Here is a 19,959-nt window from a genome sequence, read left to right as displayed (position 1 = left end):
TTCAAGATCTCCAAATCGAGCCCGAGAACTCCATTAAAGTTATCCTCAAAATTGCCTAAAAATAGGTGTGTGTGTGTGTGTGAGTTTGTGTGGGAAAGTGCCTACCGAGTACAGCTTAACATTTACTTTTTCGGAGCCATTCCACAACCAAGCTTGTGGGCTTGGTGGCTAGCTCAAATTAGTAAAGCCATTCTTGGCTTGTGGGGTCCGAAGTTCAAACCCAAGTGGGCGAGGTGGGCGGACCCGAATTCTCAATACAAAAGGCTTTTGTATAGCTGGCGGGTCCGCTAGGGAGGAGTCCCACCAAGGCGCACCTTTTCTCTACCCGGCGAGTTGCCGTGCTGCCCGGCTTGCCTGCGCTCATGCCTCCCTATCCACGCCTGACCAGCCCTGCCCGCGCCGTCCGGCCTGCCCCCGCCCTGCTCGGATTACCCAACCATATTGGGCCTCCCTTCCCACGGCGCTGCTTGCTTGCCCACTAGTTCTAAGCAACGGGTCCCCCACTACTTCCGGCCACAAAAGCCCCGAAAGACCTTCTCCCTCAAGGGGGCAGTCCCACATCCTGCTGCCGAGCACTCCAAAAGCCTCTTTTAAACCCCTCTTCCCGCGCTGTCCTGCCCTCAAGGCAAGTTCCTTCAAAGCCTCCAAGAGCCTTTTTTTAAAAAAAGAGCCTATTCCCGCGAGCAGACCATTCAAAACCCCGAGGACAACCTCCAAGCCCCTCAAAAGGGTATTCACAAGCACTCCCACCAAAGCTGCAACAAGGCTTTCAAAGCCTTCCAAAAGACATTCAAAGGCGGATATTATCACACTTCAAAAGGAATCTCCAGGCCAAATACGCCAAGGTAAAACAAAACCGTGAAGGGTGACTTCACCTTGAGTGAAGAGGTACTTCACATGTTTCTAAGAAGACATTAAAATTGGAATCTTGTAGCCAAGCACAACACTTTCTTGCAATGTATGTAATTATATTTGTCTACATGGATGACATTATGTGCTTTTGTGAGGGGATAGAAATTGGCATTGGAGAGTCTCCAAATCGCTAAAATCTCTCCATGTGTGAAGAATTTGTGACAAATTGTATGAGAAATTCCGCATGCTTGGGCTCTCGGAGTATAACCAAGATGGAAGAGAGAATTAATTTTTGCATCAACCTTTTCATAGGATATTTTAGCATATTGTTGCATGTCATTATGACGCATGGAATAAAGCCTGATTGTACCACAAAAAGGGGGACAGAAGTACTTATTGGAGGGGAGGATACGAAGTCATACCATGAAGCAGTTAAAAGCAACAGTAGAAGCAACGAAGGCAAGAGACCTGACAGAGGATCAGCTCACATAGTAGAAGACAAAAAGGATGAAGACGAAGGTAGTGTTTGGGAAGACCCATTTTGAAGATGCAAACTCTCTACTTGTAGGGGAGGACTTTCTCCTGTGTGGATACCATCTTATCATCCTGTGTGGACATTACCATCCTTTGTGGATATTTCTTGTGAGGATTTTACTATCCTATGTGGATATCACTATCCTTTGTGGACTTTATTTTCCTGTGTGGATATCACCATCCTATGTGGATTTTGTTAGCCTGTGTGGATCATGCATCTTCAGTATCTTGTCTTAGTCCAAACCTAAAGGGGATGATTGTAAAGTTTGAGCTTTGTCCTAAGGTGTGAGTCAAGGAGAGGAGAGTGGATTTATCCCACATACTGTGGAGCAAGGCTGTAGAGCTACTTAAATCTCATTTCTTGAAAGAATAAACAACAACTCATTTTGCACCACATGCTTCTCTATGGTGATCTTGTGCTAAGCTAAGTCAATACTCAAGATTGTGTTTATGAGTCCAAGCTAATCCTATCTTGGAACCTAATTCACTTGAGTGATAATCTTGCTTACACACACTCACATACTTGCACCATGTTTCTCTTTCATCCACCATAGCTAGAATGATCCAAATCCTAACAAAATTGATAGTCTCTCCCCTCTCACTCCATCAGTGTGTTCCCTGTCTCGGCCAAGTGGTTTGTGTAAGCAGAGTGGCTCCCATAGTGTGTGTGCGTATCATCCCAAGAGTGTATGTTGGGTGATTATAGAGTTATTGTGTGCGTTTCCATCCTGCTCACATTCTTTTGGCACCCCCATGGAGGATCTTCTTCGAGTATCTTGAGCTTTGGGATTGTAGGTTGCAGATTATAGGTTACAGGTACAGGTACAAGTGATTCACACAGGTATAGGTAGCTGGAGTAGAGTGATATACTGGCAGTGGAGTCACTTGTAGTCGTCGCGGATATGCATCATTTGGTGCCTGTTTGAGCGCATTGTCTGGTATTGTACGCTACTTGTGGATACTGCCATTGTACGCCTTTGTGGAGCCATACTTGGTTTTTTTTTTTAGTCCCAGTCATTTCTAAGACTTGGTTTGGAAGATAGTCATTACTGAGACTTGACCATACGAGACTTGCATAAGCTTTCATGAGAGGGTCAATAGCGTGAGGTTTTACTGATCTAGGGGATTCTCAAATGTGAGATCCTTTCGGTGATACAGGTGGCTAGAGCACCCTTTTTGGGACCTTGCCATAGGCTATGTAGTAGTGGTTCCTACTTGATGCTCGGGTTCTATTGTTGGCAAGTTATGCATACATATACAATCTATATTTTGGGTTCTTACTGCTCTACTTCTAGGGAAACTCTGCCAAAAATGTTCCAAGTTGTGGTGGCTGGTTTTTTGGTCTTTTGAGCCATTTATGCTGTTATGCTGCTAAAATCTTGGCAAAATTAGAGGATAAGTCAGTTGTGCCTACTTGGGAGCTGCATGGTTGGATTTAATGGATGATCAAAATGGACCTCAATTCACTCCTTTTCATTTAACACAAAGAATCCAAATAAATGTTCATGTGTCGAGGAATTTTTTTTCCAGCAGCACATAGACTTTATGTTCGGTCCAAGAAGATTAAGAGAGATACTGGAATCCCCTTTGCCTGTTGTAATTCCGATTATTACCTATGAAAACTCATTTGATGTGCATGTGTTTGTCCTTATCTAAAGATGAGCTCCATTGAAGTTTCTAGGGATTGAGTCAGTAAAAAGTTTTGGGTTCTTGCACCTGTGTTAGAAGGGGTTCTCAAAGCATCAAAACTTGGGTAGCCATGGCTTTCTCTTATCCGGAATTTCATGGAAGAAGTGATGAAGATGTGAAAGAATTTCTGGAAAAGATGGAGGTTGCCTGCATTAGCAATCAAATTCATGATACTGTGCAAATGTTACGTTTTCTTCAGATTTGTTTGAAGAGTGATGCACGAGTTTGGTCCAAATCATTTGAAGAGAATTTGCATGCGGCTTTCTGATCCACCTGTGAGATTAATTTGCGACAATCCAAGGCATGGATTGGAAGTGGAGTTTGTGAAGACAAAAGATCTTGAGAAAGTGTGGCAAGAAGTACAGGGTTTGGTGCAAAGGGAAGGTGAGCAAGTAGATGCATACATACGTAAGTTTTCAATGGCATGGGAGAGGATGTGCAAGGCCATAGCACCACAGGTACCCCCACCTGACATGATGAAGAAGGACAGGTTCTTGGCTGGGGTCTTTAGGAGAATATATGCTGGAGAATGGAGCTAAAGAAGCCTAGGACATATGAAGATGCTCTAGAGGTATCGAGGAACAAAGAGTGGAAGCTGAGAAGAATGATTCAGGTAGGAGTAGAGTCTTTGCCCGAGAGGTCTGAGTTTCAGCCTATGGATTCTTTGCAAGGTCACATGCTAGGGGTTCATAATGAACGAGTGGTTTCTGTTACTCCTCAGGTTATGCCAGCGGTGGTCATTATAGTAGTGCAAGATGATGGGCTAAGGCAAGACATGAGGCAAATGGTAGATTTAATGAAGAATATCAGCCTAAACATGCTAGGTAATGTGGGAAGTAATTAAGGTCGGGGGAGGTTTTCAAATCAGCCACAATGTGAAGAAAGTCCCGGGAATGGTGTTTGACAAAGCAATAGTAGAGTCTGGAGGCAGACACCGACGTGTTATAATTGCGGAGAGTTGGCCACATCAGCCCAGGGCTAAGGCAAGACATGAGGCAAATGGTAGATTTAATGAAGAATATCAGCCTAAACATGCTAGGTAATGTGGGAAGTAATTAAGGTCGGGGGAGGTTTTCAAATCAGCCACAAGGTGAAGAAAGTCCCGGGAATGGTGTTTGACAAAGCAATAGTAGAGTCTGGAGAAAGACACCGACGTGTTATAATTGCGGAGAGTTGGCCACATCAGCCCACAATGTGATAATCCACTAAGGATGGGGGGAGACATGTATCCATTTCGAGGACAGGTGCTAACTAGGTCAAATGATTATGGCATTGAAATTAAGGGAGAAAAAGGAACCTGTGGATTAACCCAAGAGGAAAAGGAAAAGAAAAAAGTGATAAGTGTGATCACCTTGGAGAAGACAACAAAGCTGGAGGATACATTAGTGATGCCTATTGGGAAGAGGACCACATAGGCTAAGGAAGGAAGAAGTTCCCCCGGTCCTAGTAAGAAGAAGGAAAAAAGCCATGAAGACGAGGATATCAAGGCTAAGAGGAAAACAAGGGCTCGTTGCAAGTTTCATGTTTCAGATTTTCCACTGGGGGATGGGCAATCAAGCTATGACTTGAAGGAGGATCTGACAAGTAGGAAAATGCTAATTTTGGGAAGCTTATAGAGATGGTGCCTAAGCTAAAGTGATAGTGGAAGAGGATGGTTAACCCAATGGAGAAAGAACCAGAGAGAGGTCCATTGAAGGTATTGGTGATGGATGAGCTACCGGACATTTGCCCAATAGTATATGTGTGGCACAAAAGAAAAAATCTGGGACGAGGTAAGTTGATGGCGGAGCCCAAATATGTGTCATAACACACTCATGCGTTAAGAAGATGGGTCTTACAGCAGTGAGTGGGGTGTCGCGCTTTCGGATCAGATTGGCAAACCATCAAAAAGTTAAATGTTTGGGTGTTGTAAAGAGCTTAGAAGTGGAGGTGTATGATACAAAGACGGTGGTTGATTTTCATGTGATACCAGCACAGCTAGGAGCATATCCTATTATACTGGGTAGACCATGGCTACGTGTAGTGGGAGCTATTCAAGATTGGAGATGTGGTAAGATTAGCCTCTATGGAAAGATAGGTGCCAAGAAGCTATATAATATGGATACAAGGAAACAATTGCAAGAAATTTATGAAGATGAGGATGATTCTAGCGATGAAGACTATTCCACAGTGTTTGACAAGGACAAGGATAGTACTACTAGCAGAAATTGCATTTCTTCTGATGGACAAAGAAATCCATGAGTCTGGTTTAGTTGCAAATGAGATTGAAGATGAAAGTGAAGGGCCTTATGAAGTGATTGAAGGGCTCATGCAAACCAAGGTTGAATTTTCTTAGAAGGAAGAACTAATGACACAAATGATCAGTGGAGACCTCTCAGCTATGGAAAAGGAGATATATTTGCACATATTGGCAAGTTTTCCTGATTTTTTCATTACTTCATATGAAGAGATTAGAGGGTTCAAAGGATAAGAGATGCATATAGAGCTGAAAGAAGGTGCTAATTCAGTGCGGCAAAGGCTAAGAAGGATGGGTCAACAGCATATGGAAACCTTGCCGGAAGAGGTGGACAAGTTATTGAAGGCAGGGTTCATAGTCCAAGTGGAGACCACGGTATGGGTGAGTCCAGTAGTGGTCAGCTCAAAGAAGGATGGAAAGTGGATATTTGTGTAGATTTTAAACCCTTAAATGCGGCCCCTAAGAAGAACCTATATCCTCTTCCATTTATGGATCAGATCTTGGATCCAATGGCAGGTTATGAGAGGTACAGTGTGTGTGATGGTTTTTTAGGCTATTTCCAATTGAAGATTGCTCTTAAAGACTAAACAAAGACAACTTTCATTACTCCATAAGGTTGTTATTGCTACACGGTATTTCCATTTGGGTTGTCAAATGGACCATCTTTATATCAAGAGAGAGCGAATTGGGTATTGGCACAGTTCATTGGTGGCTGTGCTAAAGCTTTTATGGACTGATACAATAGGCCTGTTACCTATCACAAGTAGGGAAAAATCTATATTGTGACTGCACTGGACTATCTCTCTAGATGGGCAGATGCTATATTAGTAACAAAATTCACGGCAAAGGATGTAACAAAATTTGTGTACGATGAAATATGTTGCAAGTTTGGGGTGCCACTCGAGCTACTTTTGGATAAGGGGACAAGATTTAGAGCTAAATTGCTAGACTTTTTATGCGTGAAGATGAAGATTAGGCACCAACATACCACTCCTTATTATCCACAATGTAATGGCTTAAATGAAAGATTCAATGGTGAGTTGGTACAAATTCTTTCAAAAGTGATAGAGCACCAAGGAAAGAATTGGGATTTGGAATTGCCTAGTGCATTATGGGCTTACCGTACTTCGATAAAGATAGGTACAAGGTTTACACCATTTCATTTGGTATATGGAAAGGAAGCACTATTGCCTGTGGAAGTAGAGTTGCCTGCTGTCAAGATGCTAGAAAAGTTGCTTGGGCAGTCCAGTGATGCATTCAAAGAGACGCTCTTACAATTACAAGAGGTTTAGTTGGATAGGATGAACGCATTGGAACATTATGCGCAGATGCAAGATAAGGCTTTAGAAAAGATAAATGAAAAGGTCAAAAGTAACGGTATCAAGAGACATGACTTGGTTTTGCCCTATAACAGTAAGCTAGACAAGACATTCCAAAAGAAGTTTCAAATTAAGTGGGAAGGCCCTTTCAAGGTAGTGGAGTGTTTTCCGAATGGTACATATCAGCTGGCTAACAGGGATGGGATTCTACATAAGTCAAGGGTAAATGTATTGCATCATTAATTATATCATGCTACATTAATGATGGTGGAGCAAGATGAGCTATCTACAGAACAAGTAATGTATGTGAGGGATGAGAAGACCTATGACGCAGTGAGTCTCATATCTCTTTTTGCTACTGCTGATCATGAATGATCTAGCAGGCTAGGGGATGGGAAAATTATGTTAGGAATCTTTTGGAAGAATTGATTGTGCATATGTACATACACATTCCCGGTGCATCGAATAAAGGATTGCCCATTTTCCAGAGCCAAGTGTGGGGCCCACATGTGTACAGGTAGGATAGCGTGTACATAGTACATCATTTGTCATCATCACTAGTATCAGCCTGTTTTTATATAATAATGAGGAGTTGGTAGCACGTAAAACTTATCCAGCAAGCTATCAACGGGCTGATGACATGAGGCAAGCAGGTGCGTCAAGTGAATCCAGTGGCGTCAGGAGGTTGAATGGGGTCAAGACTGCACGTGGATAAGTACGGACACAACATGTGTGTTTTCTTGTGATGATTCATGGAAAAGGTCATAATGAGAACTATATTTGGGGCCAGTTCACGGGATTGTGGGATGCATTATTGGAAATAGTTGACTGCCAGGTGTGCGGATGGACGTAGAAGGGTGACAAAAAATGCATTGCGTGGCCATTTTTTGGCTTGTTGTTCGGGGTCCGTTTGAGGTAAATCAAAAGGATAAAGGTGCCCTAGGGATAAAGTCAAGTGTAGACACTGAAAAACCTGAGAAAAAACTAGAAAAAACATGGAGAGAATAGGAGAAACAACCGCAACTCAGTTTTTGCTATTTTTGGAGCTTGTTTTGGTTATAAACTGCTCATCCGAGGTCATATTTTGCCACTCCGGATTCAATGGCACTGTCCATTTTGCCAAATTCCTCACTTTTTCCTACTATTTTGGCTATGTAAGTTTTTGCTATGAACGAAACCTCTATTCAAATTTGTGATTGTATCTGGCATATTTCATCCATATTGTGCGAGCTGTTTGCCCCATTGGTGTTGGTCCAAGCTCAATTGTATCTAAATATAAAAAATAGTCTTCTTTTGAGCCGAACGCAATGGCACTGTCTATTTTGGTAAATTCCTCACTTTTTCCTGCTGTTTTGGCTATGTAATTTTTTGCTGTAAGAGAAGCCTCTATTCAAATTTGTGATTGTATCTGGCATATTTCATCCATATTGTGTGAGCTCTTTTCCCCATTGGTGTTGGTCCAAGCTCAGTCGTATCTAAACATAAAAAATATGCCTCTTTTGAGCTAAGTTTTCTGGGTGTGTGTGTGTGTGTGTGTGTGTGTGTGTGTGTGTGTGTGTGTGTGTGTGTGTGTGTGTGTGTGTGTGTGTGTGTGTTGAGTGGGAAAATGGATAGTCTTTCTCCTCACTCCATCGGTGTGTTCCTTGTCTCGGTCAACTGGATTGTGTAAGCCGAGTGGTGCCCCATAGTGTGTGTGTGTGTGTGTGTGTGTGTGTGTGTGTGTGTGTGTGTGTGTGTGTGTGTGTGTGTGTGTGTGTGTGTGTGTGTGTGTGTGTGTGTGTGTGTGTGTGTATCATCCCAAGAGTGTGTGTTGGGTGATTATAGAGGCATTGTGTGTGTTTCCATCCTTCTCACAATGCTTGTCATTCTCTTCAGCCCAATCACTCAACTTCATCTTAATTATGCACCCAAACAACTTTTCCATAAGAGACCCAATCATTATAGTCCGGGAGTTGTTTACATTCTTTACATCCCCTCCTTTATGCAAAGGCTTAACCCAATTAGTACTCCAATCATAAGGCATACCATGTTGAAGTGCAAGGTTGAACATACCACACATCCACTCATGGGTAAAATCTCCTGTCCATTTGATCATCTTGATATCTTGAAGATCTCCCGCTTTGCGAGTGGCCAACTTTTCAAGCCCACTGCATACATCCTCAATAGTAAAAAAAGAGGGCATACATGGGAGTGAACCATAAAATGATATTGTTTTAGCATTTGCTTGCTCATATAACTGCCTACAATGTTTGTGCATATCCATAAGACTCAAGTTACCAAAATTCTCAACCCGCTTGTCCCTCAAGTTTCTCCAAAATCTTCCACATGCATGTGCCTTTTCTTGGACTTGAAAAAGTTGTTTCTTTACTTCCCATCTTCTTCTCTTCTTTTGAATCAATGCCTTGTATGTATGCAAATGACTTTGATAGTTCTCTTTGTCCATAGCTGCATCAAGATTTATCAAGGAATTTTGAGCATCTTAACATTCTTTATCAAGCCACTTGGTGCGTGATCTATCTTTCTTGATACCATAGAGATGATTTATGGCAAAACATTCTTCGGCACAAGAACAAATAACTTTCTTGAAAGATTCCCATTTAGTTTCCAATAGTGCATTATATTGAAGCTTTGTCATCCATGATTTTTGCTCAACCATTTCAATGTACATTGGTGCCTGTTTGAAATCCATACATAGTGATAGTTTCTCTTTCCTTTGGTTGAGATTATCATGCTTAGTTGCTTCTCCACATGAAAGGTCAATAGATAATGTGCCATGGTCGGATTCCGTGGTCCATTGGCCAAACATAAAACTCTTTATGCGATACAAGATGGCTTTGGAGAGTAACATATAGTCAATCACATTGTCCCCATTATGGCTCCTACATGTAAATCCATTGGCTCCACTCCACAACACCATTGGAAATGAGCATACCCATGCTATTACACATGTGTAGAAGTAACTTTCCATAGTGATCCGGCTCTTTCTCATCCATTGAAGTACGATCATACAAGTGAACTTCCTCCAAATCCCTTGAAATGTATGGCATATCAAATTATTGATTATCATGTTGCAATGTTTTTGTGCCAGCATTCATATCCCCAAATACAATAACATCACCTTCACCTTTGAAATAATCAATGTCCTCTTCTAAATCAAAAAATGGATGATATCTATCCATGCAAATCATAAAAGGGGGAATCATTATGAGAAATGTAGAAACCGGCTACAAAAATTGTGATTAATTTTATTTGCGAGTCAATCAATTTGTGTTTTTTTGGCTAAAGGTGATGCTGTTTTGATTTTATATAAGCAAGGATTTCTCTCATATGTACGCTCTCTAAGGTGGCATTGAGGTAGGTGAATTAAGTACCGAGGAAAGGAGAGAGAAAAACATATTTGTGAAATAGAGATAGGATAGGAGTGTGAGAGTACCGACAACAAGAGAGAGAGAGAGAGAGAGAGAGAGAGAGAGAGAGAGAGAGAGAGAGAGACCCGAGGGTGTGTGAGAGATAGAGAGAGAGAAAATGCCAAAGTGGAAGCAGCAGCTGAGAGAGAAAATCATTTCCACAATAGTCGAATTGTCATTTGCGCAATGATAGGGGCCTAATATTCATAGCACACAAATCAAGCATATATTCTTGCACGATCCACTAAAGCAGTTATTGGTGGTCACTCATGGGACTAGTAGATGCTTTTCAAGATTTGGGACTACTCATGGCACTAGAATATTCATTTTGAGAAGTGGGACCCCTCATGGCACTAGCACATGCCTGTGAGACCTTACGCCACTCATACATCACTATCAAATGCTTTTTGAGACCATGCTGCTTCAACCTATATAAATGATATAGAGGCAAGCAGCATATGGAACACAAGTGATTCAGAGGTGCCAATCAAGAGAGATTTGTTTATTTTCCCTGTACTTATTACAATTCTTGTAGGATATGCAACTACTAGTAATGAGGTCATTGGTAAAATTGATGATGAGCTTCATAAACTCCCCCCCAACGCACCCCTTAAAGAAAAGAAGATGTTCACACAGAGGGAGCGTGACATAAACAAAGTGATATAGATGTTCAACCACCTTAACCACGCTTCTAACACTGGAGACCAAGAAGTCAATGATGGCTATGAGACAATGAAAAGTGCTCTAGCTGAGTGGGAGACATGGGGCTACATTGACATCATTCAGATGGCCCCATGTCAACCTAATGGACATCTTTGGCTCTAATGTGGTGGAAGATTGCGACGAGATTTAAAAAATTAATAAATTTAAATAATTCTGCACTACCCCATAATAAATTGTACTAGTTTGATGCAAATTGTACTGTTTACGTGTGTGTCTTCTACCAGTTTGACGCTCTACCTAATATTGTAAACAAATTATTTTAATTATATGATGCTTATTTTAATTATATGATGGTGTTCTTTTAATTGTAATGATTGATATGAATAGGGGGATGTGAGATCATGTGCACAACCTTGTGTTATTCATTGCTTTGTATTTTATGAATTCCAAATAATGTGTGAGACACCACACCACATGTGAGGATGTACTATTTGACTAACCTTAGAATAATTTACTTATGAGACCATAAAAAAATGTGAGCTTGAACATTTAAAAAATGAGACCTAAGTAGATAAACATGTTATTCTTCCACTCTTCTATGCCTTGGTGAGAATAATGCATATGTCAAGGTTTGGGACCGTCCCCTCTCTCTGTCTGCACAATTGTCAAAATTTTAAAGTGTGCACTCATCATTTATTAATAAACTAGTTAAATTAGTTATGCCTATTTGGGATGAGCCACCTAAAAGGTTATTTGGAGACATTGCTAGAAATCGCAACCGTTTAGCCGGATTTATGCATGGCATTTTTGTGGCAGACCTTTCGTGCAAAGATCAAGCTGTTTTGGAATCTTAACATACACATGTTTTTGGTTGAGTTGCTTAATGTAAGGGGGGAAACTACCAATTTTAGAGACACTACCTTCTTGTGATACCTAGACATGATTATATTGTTTTGTTTTTTACTTTTATCTTATTGTTTATCTCTTCAATTTGGATTGGAATTTAAGAGAAGGGGAATAATTGCAAAGACAAAGGCAATTGTGGGCAAAAATTTGGGCATGTGGAATACTCTTTTTGATTAGCAAAAAATATAATGTTTTACTTTTCTAGATGGAGGAGATCACATGAGTTCATTAAGATTGTATCTTTCAAGACTTAATATTATTGGAGTAGCGAGTCTTTTATTTGGCCTGCTCTACTAACATACCTTCCAGACCTGTCATAGCTTAGGGTATTGTTGATGTCTTCTAGCTAAACTGGACCTCCAAATGTAAGTACAAGCTTTTTGAAATCCAAGACGTAATGTACTATAAATTGTGCAAATCTATGTGAGTTTTCTATATAACTCAAGAAAAAGATGAGCATGTCTTTAGTATTTACCCTAATTTTAGTAGAATGTTGTTTTTGTCCATGTAGGTGTTGTTGCACAATATTCATACCAAAAATTAAGGATACACACATAGACTCTTGCAGATAAAATAGTAATTAAAAACACTTTACTGAGTTGAATAACTGCTTACGTACATAAACACGTCGAGTATATATACGAGTACTTAAAAACACTTTATCGAATTGAAGAACTACTTACGTATTATATAAACGCGTACTTAAAACACTTTATCGAGTTGAAGAATTGCTTACGTACATAAACACACACATATAAATAAACAAATAAATATATATATTTGTAGACCAATAGTGTAAAGAAATACTAACAAGCTATCAAAATTTCGGCAGCATAACGACATGAAAATGCAAACAAAAAAAATCCCCATTCCATACTTGCGTCCGTGAAAGCTTGCCTAACTTTAATTCAGATTTGTATACATGAAACCATGAGTATGTTTCCAAAGATGCTCAAAAAACATGATTATATTGACAAGCAATCAAAATTTTGGCGACATAACGGCGTGAAAATTCAAACATAAAAAATACCCATTCCATACTTCCTTCCATGCAGCAGCCCAATGCCCAACACAAAAAAACTCGTGTTGGTATATTACTTTGGTAAATCCAAATCTCTCAACAACTAACTTTTATCTAGCATAATAAATATGAAATCATGACTGCATTGATAAGGACGGTCAACACCAACAACATGTCTTCAATCATAAAGTGGCACCCAAACACCATGGTCACATGTCGTCCCATACAAATCATAAACTAGAAAACACCATAGATAATACCAATGATGATGTCAATCAAGAGCAGTGTGATCCGGGATCATATTGTTGCCAGTCAGTCTCCTCGTTACTATCTACATCAACTGCTAGAATAGCACTTACACATGGAGCCTTGAAGCGTGAAAGATGTTCTGAAAGACCTGTGGGTCACTATGTATGTAGAGGCAGTGTCTAGACAATTCAATGCAAACATGGCCCAAGCCACCACATCTGGAAAAGATATCAACAATGTAGGTGTGTTCCGTACTAAATGTCTGCACGAGCGAGCTAAACAAAGAAAAGAAACATGGACATTTTTACTTTACGTAACATAGTCTAACAAGACATAGTAGGAAGCATACCTTCTTACTGAAAGAAGTCAAGGCTATGCTCGAAGACACCTCTAAGAGCGAGTCCTCCAATCTACTCTCCGTTAGCATGCTTCACCAATATTTTGGACTTGGCATCTAAAGAGTTGTTGTCCATGCTCTCTCCATCTCATCGATCGTAGATAGGACGTTGACCGTTATTATAAAACAATCCTAGCAATAGTGTTTCCAATTGCAAATTACAACTAAAATGTGATCTTATTGAAGAAAACTACGAGCATGCTTTTTTAATCAACAAATAAATGTACTTACTCTCTCAATTTCAATGGTCTTTTGCACATAACCATTGGGGATCAAAATAAGGATGGTGTGCATCATTTTGAATCCCATCTCAATGGCATGGCCAGACACAATGCCAAAGTGATCAGTGGAGCTTAAGGTGATGTACCACCCATTGTCTGCCACATAATTAGAAGCTATTATGGCCACTTTCTTACTTAGTTTTTGAGAGAATTGATTCCATGGAGGGACCTGCATATTACACATTGTTAATTTATTTAATGTTCTAAAACTATCATAGACTACCCATCGAGCTTTTGAAGAATACATACCTCGTTCTCCGAAAATTTTTCAACTTAAAAAGTTTCCGCAAACAAAAGAGAGGCCACTTCATTGCTCTTTTCCCCATCAACATGGTTGAATGTAGAAAACCCAAGATCCTGCATACGATCAAACACATGTATTTCAAACATTCACAACACACACCGCACATAGTCAATCTTTGTTCTCGCATGTATTTACCATGTTTCATCATCCTGAGAAATTTTGTAAACATCTAGCATGTTGACAATAACGGTCACATCATAATCTTTGGAAGGCACTGCATAATCTGAGCATAAAACATTTCATAAGACTTGTTGAGTAGAAAAAAAGTGACAACTAGATATCTTTACAAGAATTTTTACCTTTGGAACCTTGACCACCTTTTTTGTTCTTTTTGGGGGACTTCTTGGGCTTCTTGTATTTAACAAACTCCAATCGTTTCTTTATAGAGGAGACTGTACTAATGTTTAATCTTTTTGAAGAGGTGGCTTTCTTGGAAGCCGAGCCAATCTCCTCAATACCCTCTTCATTTCTTTCAAGAACGTGCTTCGAAGCAAATAAAAATATGTTTCTCTCACAAACATAGTCTAAATAGTATGAGCACTTTAACAATTTTGTACTTTTTATAAATGCCAAAAATAGCCTTTATATAAGCTCCCTTCGCCATGTGGGTAGGTGCCTCGAGTGTAATCTATCCACCAAGGGCAATACTCAATTTCCCAAGCAAGAAAACCATAATCTCTCATCCATAGTAGATACATACACTCCTCACAAGAGAGGTCCCTCCAACTTTCAACAACAATTGGTAACTTCTCCAACAAAATTTGATCATAAAGTTGAATTAGCCATCTACATAAAATGCATTTAACTTTCTTTGAGCTCCTTTACTGAGTGACTTATTTATTATACAAACTCTAAGTGCAAAATAGAATATCAACCATAAAGATATCAATTGTATTACCTGAATAATACTCTCCTCGAAGATTCCATGAGCTCTGGAATTTTTTCATCCGACTCTTTTGTGTTGAGCTTACTCCAAAGCTCCACAAAAGCTTTATCAATGTGCTCCCTCAACCGATGATGAAACCATGCTTCAAAGCCCTCCAACATTTCATCGATCATTTTCCCTTTGATCGTTAAGCATTGCTTCATAATTCTTCCCCAGTACCATTCTTTATTCAAGTACATTCTAAACTTCATTGCACTAATATAATGCTCAGAAGTAACATCATCTACACGGCAATGCATCAAAGAGTGCAATATTTCCTTTCTCCTATAGAGAAAACAATAAACAAACCATAAACGCAATGATTCATTTGATGATTTCATATGCATTTTTGAGCCAAGGATTATTACCTCTCTGGTGATATTCTAGAAGGTGCCACAGAGTGGACCTTGTCTCTTGTAAGTCCCACCTGATCCTTTTTTCTTATCCAATTAAGTGAAATAACAAAGAGAAGAACCCTTGGCCATTGGTAGGGTTGGCAATGGCCAACATCTATGTTGCATTTGCACGAAATAAAATAAAGTCAATTTTGCAATCCAATAAATCCAATCCAAATGACATGTCAACTTACAATTTTGTAGAAATTCAAACATGAATGGTGAGAAGAGAAAGTGTTTACCTTACAAGCTCTTTCTTTGAATATTTTTTCTACTCTTCCCCGAGCAACCATTTCCTTTTCTGCCACTAAAATCAATGGATCATTGTTCTCTTGCATCTCTTTGATAAGAGACATGTCAAAGTCTTCCTTTTGCAGAGCAAGTAGGAAAAAAAGTAATATTTTACAAGTTTAGCATAAAAAGTATACTTTAAGGTAAAAAATTATACCTTCCATATGAGCATTGCCAATAAAAGAGCAAGAGAATTGTACCAACTCCCTTTAGATGCCTTCTTCTTGCAAGAAAGGTCTACCTCTATCCATCAAATCCAATATTGGGGAAAGTATTTCATTAAAGAATCTTTGCTTGCCACAGTTAGTTTTTGGAACAAGAAGATCTCCTGACCAAAATTTGTGCTCACAGTGGTTCTACCAATCCTAAACCACAATATCTTAAATTAAATGTCAAGAAAATGACATCGATAAATTAATAGCAATATCTTTAAAAACAACAAATGAGCCTACTCATTTTGAGAGCGTAGAGCTTGCATAAGCTCCCCCTCTTCACTTCTATCGACATAGACAAATTGACACTTGATAGAACAATGTCTCCACCTTATCATTGAGAATTGTACAACAATCAAAAGGGCAAATTAGAAAGCATAGAGTAGTATAACAAAACCTTATAATAAACAAAAAACAAATCACTTACGTGTTTTTATCAAGCACAACCACGTTTTCAAGCGGTGATTTCCATCCCAAACAATAATTTTTCCCCCCTTAAGTCTTCCCACTCAAGAGGAAGGGAATTATCAAAATCATCGCTTATTTCTTGCCAAATAGGACCCCATTCTTATTTGTCTAAGTCAAAAACATAATGTTGATCATGGCCAGGCTTCTTAAACGACACAAGAAATGGAGCTCCAAGCATGTTGTATCTAAACATCTCAAACCTTTTCACTGAGACCTCAATGCCTAGACCCACCACTCTAATGGCTTAGTTTTCCATCAATCTGCAAAGAGGAATGTAAGGAGGTTCCCCACCTCTCTTTACAATAAAACCCTCTATAATCTCCTCCAATATGCGACAATGAACATCCTTTCCAAACAATGTAGCATGATCAACAGGTTTAGAAACAACTATCGTTGCTTCAGACACGCATTGGGAAACCACTCCACCTTGTGTAGCGTGAATATCTATGAGCTCCTCTTCTTCATGCACATCACCCAATATATCCTCCTTCTGACGGACATTGGAAGAAGCAATGGAAGATAGTGCATTGGCCCTATGTTCTGTAGTTCTTGACCTTAATGTGTATCCTACTCCTAAAAGCAAAAAACAATAAGACCACAACTAGTTATTATGCAGAGTAGAAACTTCAAAACTTTGGCAGCATATAAGTGTCTTTGTGTGTACTACAATGAGTTTAAGTATGCTTGATCGTGTAATATAAAAATGCATCATTGTAAGTGTGTTGATGTGTGTGAATGCAAGTGTATATAGGTGTATCTTTGTATGCATGATTTTTACTGTATGTGTGTGAGTGTATGCAAGTGTAATGTAAGTGTGCGTGTATGCATGATTTTGTGTGTGTTTGTGCCATGTGTGCAAGTGTGTTTATGTGTGTGAATGCATGATTGTTACTGAGTGTGTGTGCATGCAAGTGTAATGTGTGTGTGTGTGTATGCATGATTGTTACTGTGTGTAGGTGTGTATGCAAGTGTAATGTGTGTGTGTATGCATGATTGTAACTGTGTGTGTGTATGCAAGTATAATGTGTGTGCCTGTGTATGCATGATTGTGTGTGTGTTTGTGCCATGTGCTACTATGTGGTTGTGTGTTTGAATGCAAGTGTGGTCGTGTGTGTGTATCCATGTATGTTCGCCCAGAGGGAGGTCCAATGGAGCCCCAATGGAGCTCCTCCATGCCTTGAAAGTCATGGGGGAGCTCCAATGGAGCCCCAATGGAGCTCCCCCATGCTTTTAAAGGCACGAGGGAGCTCCAATGGAGTCCCAATGAAGCCCCTAATGGAGCTCCTCCATGCCTTGAAAGGCATGGTGAGAGGGCAGCGCGTGCATTGCCTTCTCCCCATGCCTTTCAAGGCATGGGGGAGCTCCAATGGAGCTCTTCCGACGGATCGGAATTGCACGTGCGACAACACTGAAAGGCATGGGGGAGCTCCAATGGAGCTCTTCCGACGGATCCGAATTGCACGTGCGACAACACACACACACACATATTCACACACACACACACACATTCACACACACACACACACATATTCACACACACACAAGATGTGTACCTTTTCTTCATCTACTCCTTCTTCTTCACAGCAAAAGAATCTCCTTCACTTTTACTTCACTTCACTTCACTCAACTTTCATTTCAATTTCATTTCTAAAATATATACATTTAACGGATCGCCAAATGTGTTGTGGGTTAGGTCAACACATGAACATCATACGCAGCAAGAATAACCATCTACTCCACCATACTTCATTAACAACAATTCAGACACAGTAAACATGACTACTCAAAAATATCAGAGTAAGCAGAGACAATACACTGAATAGTTGATGCACTGCACCTCATCATCACATTCATATCAGAGAACAGATACCTCGTGCGCAGATACATTCCCCACTTATATAGATAAATCCGACTTAACTACCCAGTCACAAGACATTCAGCAGACTGCAACTGAAAGACAGTTACATCCGACTTAGCAAAATACAGCTCAGTAAATATCCGATAAGTCAAAATCCGACTTAGCTATTCAGAGTCAGTTTCTAACATGCCTCTCAACAAACACATAAACAATTCTATTCCAAGCTATTAATTGAAATAATAGAATAGATAAATAGTAAAAATGCTATGTTGTTTATGTAACTTAAACACACACACAAAGTCATATATATATATATATATATATATACACGACTATGTGTGTGTATGTAAAATACGTAGCATTTGTTTTAGTTAAGTTACATATACATAAAAATGCTACATTATATGACTGTGTGGGTGTAAAAAACGTAGCATTTTTTTTTAGTTAAGTTATATATACACAAACAAACTAGTGAGAATGTACACATCATTTTAATTATGCATCGCACACACACATGCAACACACATACAAAAGCAATTAGGCACAAAAACTAGGTACACAAACACAGACACACAGTCATATATACACACACACACAAAAACACACATAAGATGGATGTATATATATAACATAACTTAAAGAAATGTTACGTTGTTTACATACACACACATACACACACACACACACACACACACACACACACACACACACAAGATGGAGGCATATATACAACTTAACTATAAAAAAAGCTATGTTTTTTACACACACTCAGTCATATATATATATATACACACACACACAAAAACACACACACAAGATGGAGGAATATATATAATTTTATTTGAAAAAATGCTATGTTAATCACACATACACACACACACAGTCATACACACACACACACACATACACACACACACACACACACAAACACACACACAAGATGAAGGCACTATTAGACTGCATTAAATGCAATTCTTGAACCACCATTTGGAAATTAAATGGCCCACCAAATTTGATGACAAATTCCACCGGCAAGCAGCAAATTATAGATTGTACATATTTAAAACTTATAATTTTACCAGTTTGAATGCAGATACATTCACAACCGTCATATATTAAATGACATACTAGCCAGTTTAAATGCACTTCTTTAATTATGATTTTCATTATTCTTTGAGCCATCTGTGTTAATGCACAATATCTTATGCAACTGTCTTATACACAAAATCCATGGGTCTTTTCATCTACCTTCCAATCTTTCACTTTCATAAGCCTTGACCACTTTCATTAAGCCTCACCACTTTCATTTACCTTCAGTACCTTGACTTAACCCACCACAGTTTTCTTGCATCTTCACCCTGTAATATTTTGCTTGAGATAATATGTCCAACATGAAAGTGATCAGATAGTCAACCACAACATTCAGTTGAGGGGAAACTCATTGTTGCTTAGTGCTTACTATTTGCAGAGTTTGCTACCTTCATCTTGCCATTTTCAATCACTATCTGCTCTTAATGAAAGTGATTGTGGCCTAACAAAAGTCTTATTGCAACCACAGTGGGATGTTGAAGGTCATGAGCATTTCTTAATAGATGGATCTTTGTCGAACTTGTTTGAGTTGCTTCATTCAGACACATTTATATAGGTATATTATAGTGAGAAAAAAAATGATAGAGAGATATATGAAGAGGTTTTAAGAATTGTGCATCTTGAAAGTAGTGGTGATGATATAGGCTACCTCAAAACTCAGTCAAGCGTCATTTGGATTCAACAAAATCCATGTGCAAAAAAGTTAAAGGATCTATTAACATTATGTGGAGCTCCTTTGCAAGTTGTTGAACTTCCACAACATTATGATGGAAATTTGTGCTTTGAGTTTCCTGCAACTCAAGATAAAACAAAACGAATTCCAGGGTGGAACAACGCTGTGATGGTCACTTGTGGACTCGCCC

At 39.4% G+C, this 19,959-nt stretch overlaps 1 pseudogene; it reads right to left on the bottom strand.

Annotated features, from left to right (window-relative positions):
- Nucleotides 1-360: 360 nt before the first annotated feature.
- Nucleotides 361-16,049, bottom strand: LOC147460037 (uncharacterized; annotated as a pseudogene).
- Nucleotides 16,050-19,959: the final 3,910 nt, after the last annotated feature.

Source organism: Adiantum capillus-veneris, chromosome 4, assembly GCF_014529385.1.
Source record: "Adiantum capillus-veneris isolate H3 chromosome 4, ASM1452938v2, whole genome shotgun sequence".
In the NCBI taxonomy this organism is placed as follows: Eukaryota; Viridiplantae; Streptophyta; class Polypodiopsida; order Polypodiales; family Pteridaceae; genus Adiantum; species Adiantum capillus-veneris.
The sequence above is the reverse complement of the archived record's forward strand: the minus strand, read 5'-3'. Positions and strand labels throughout refer to the sequence as shown.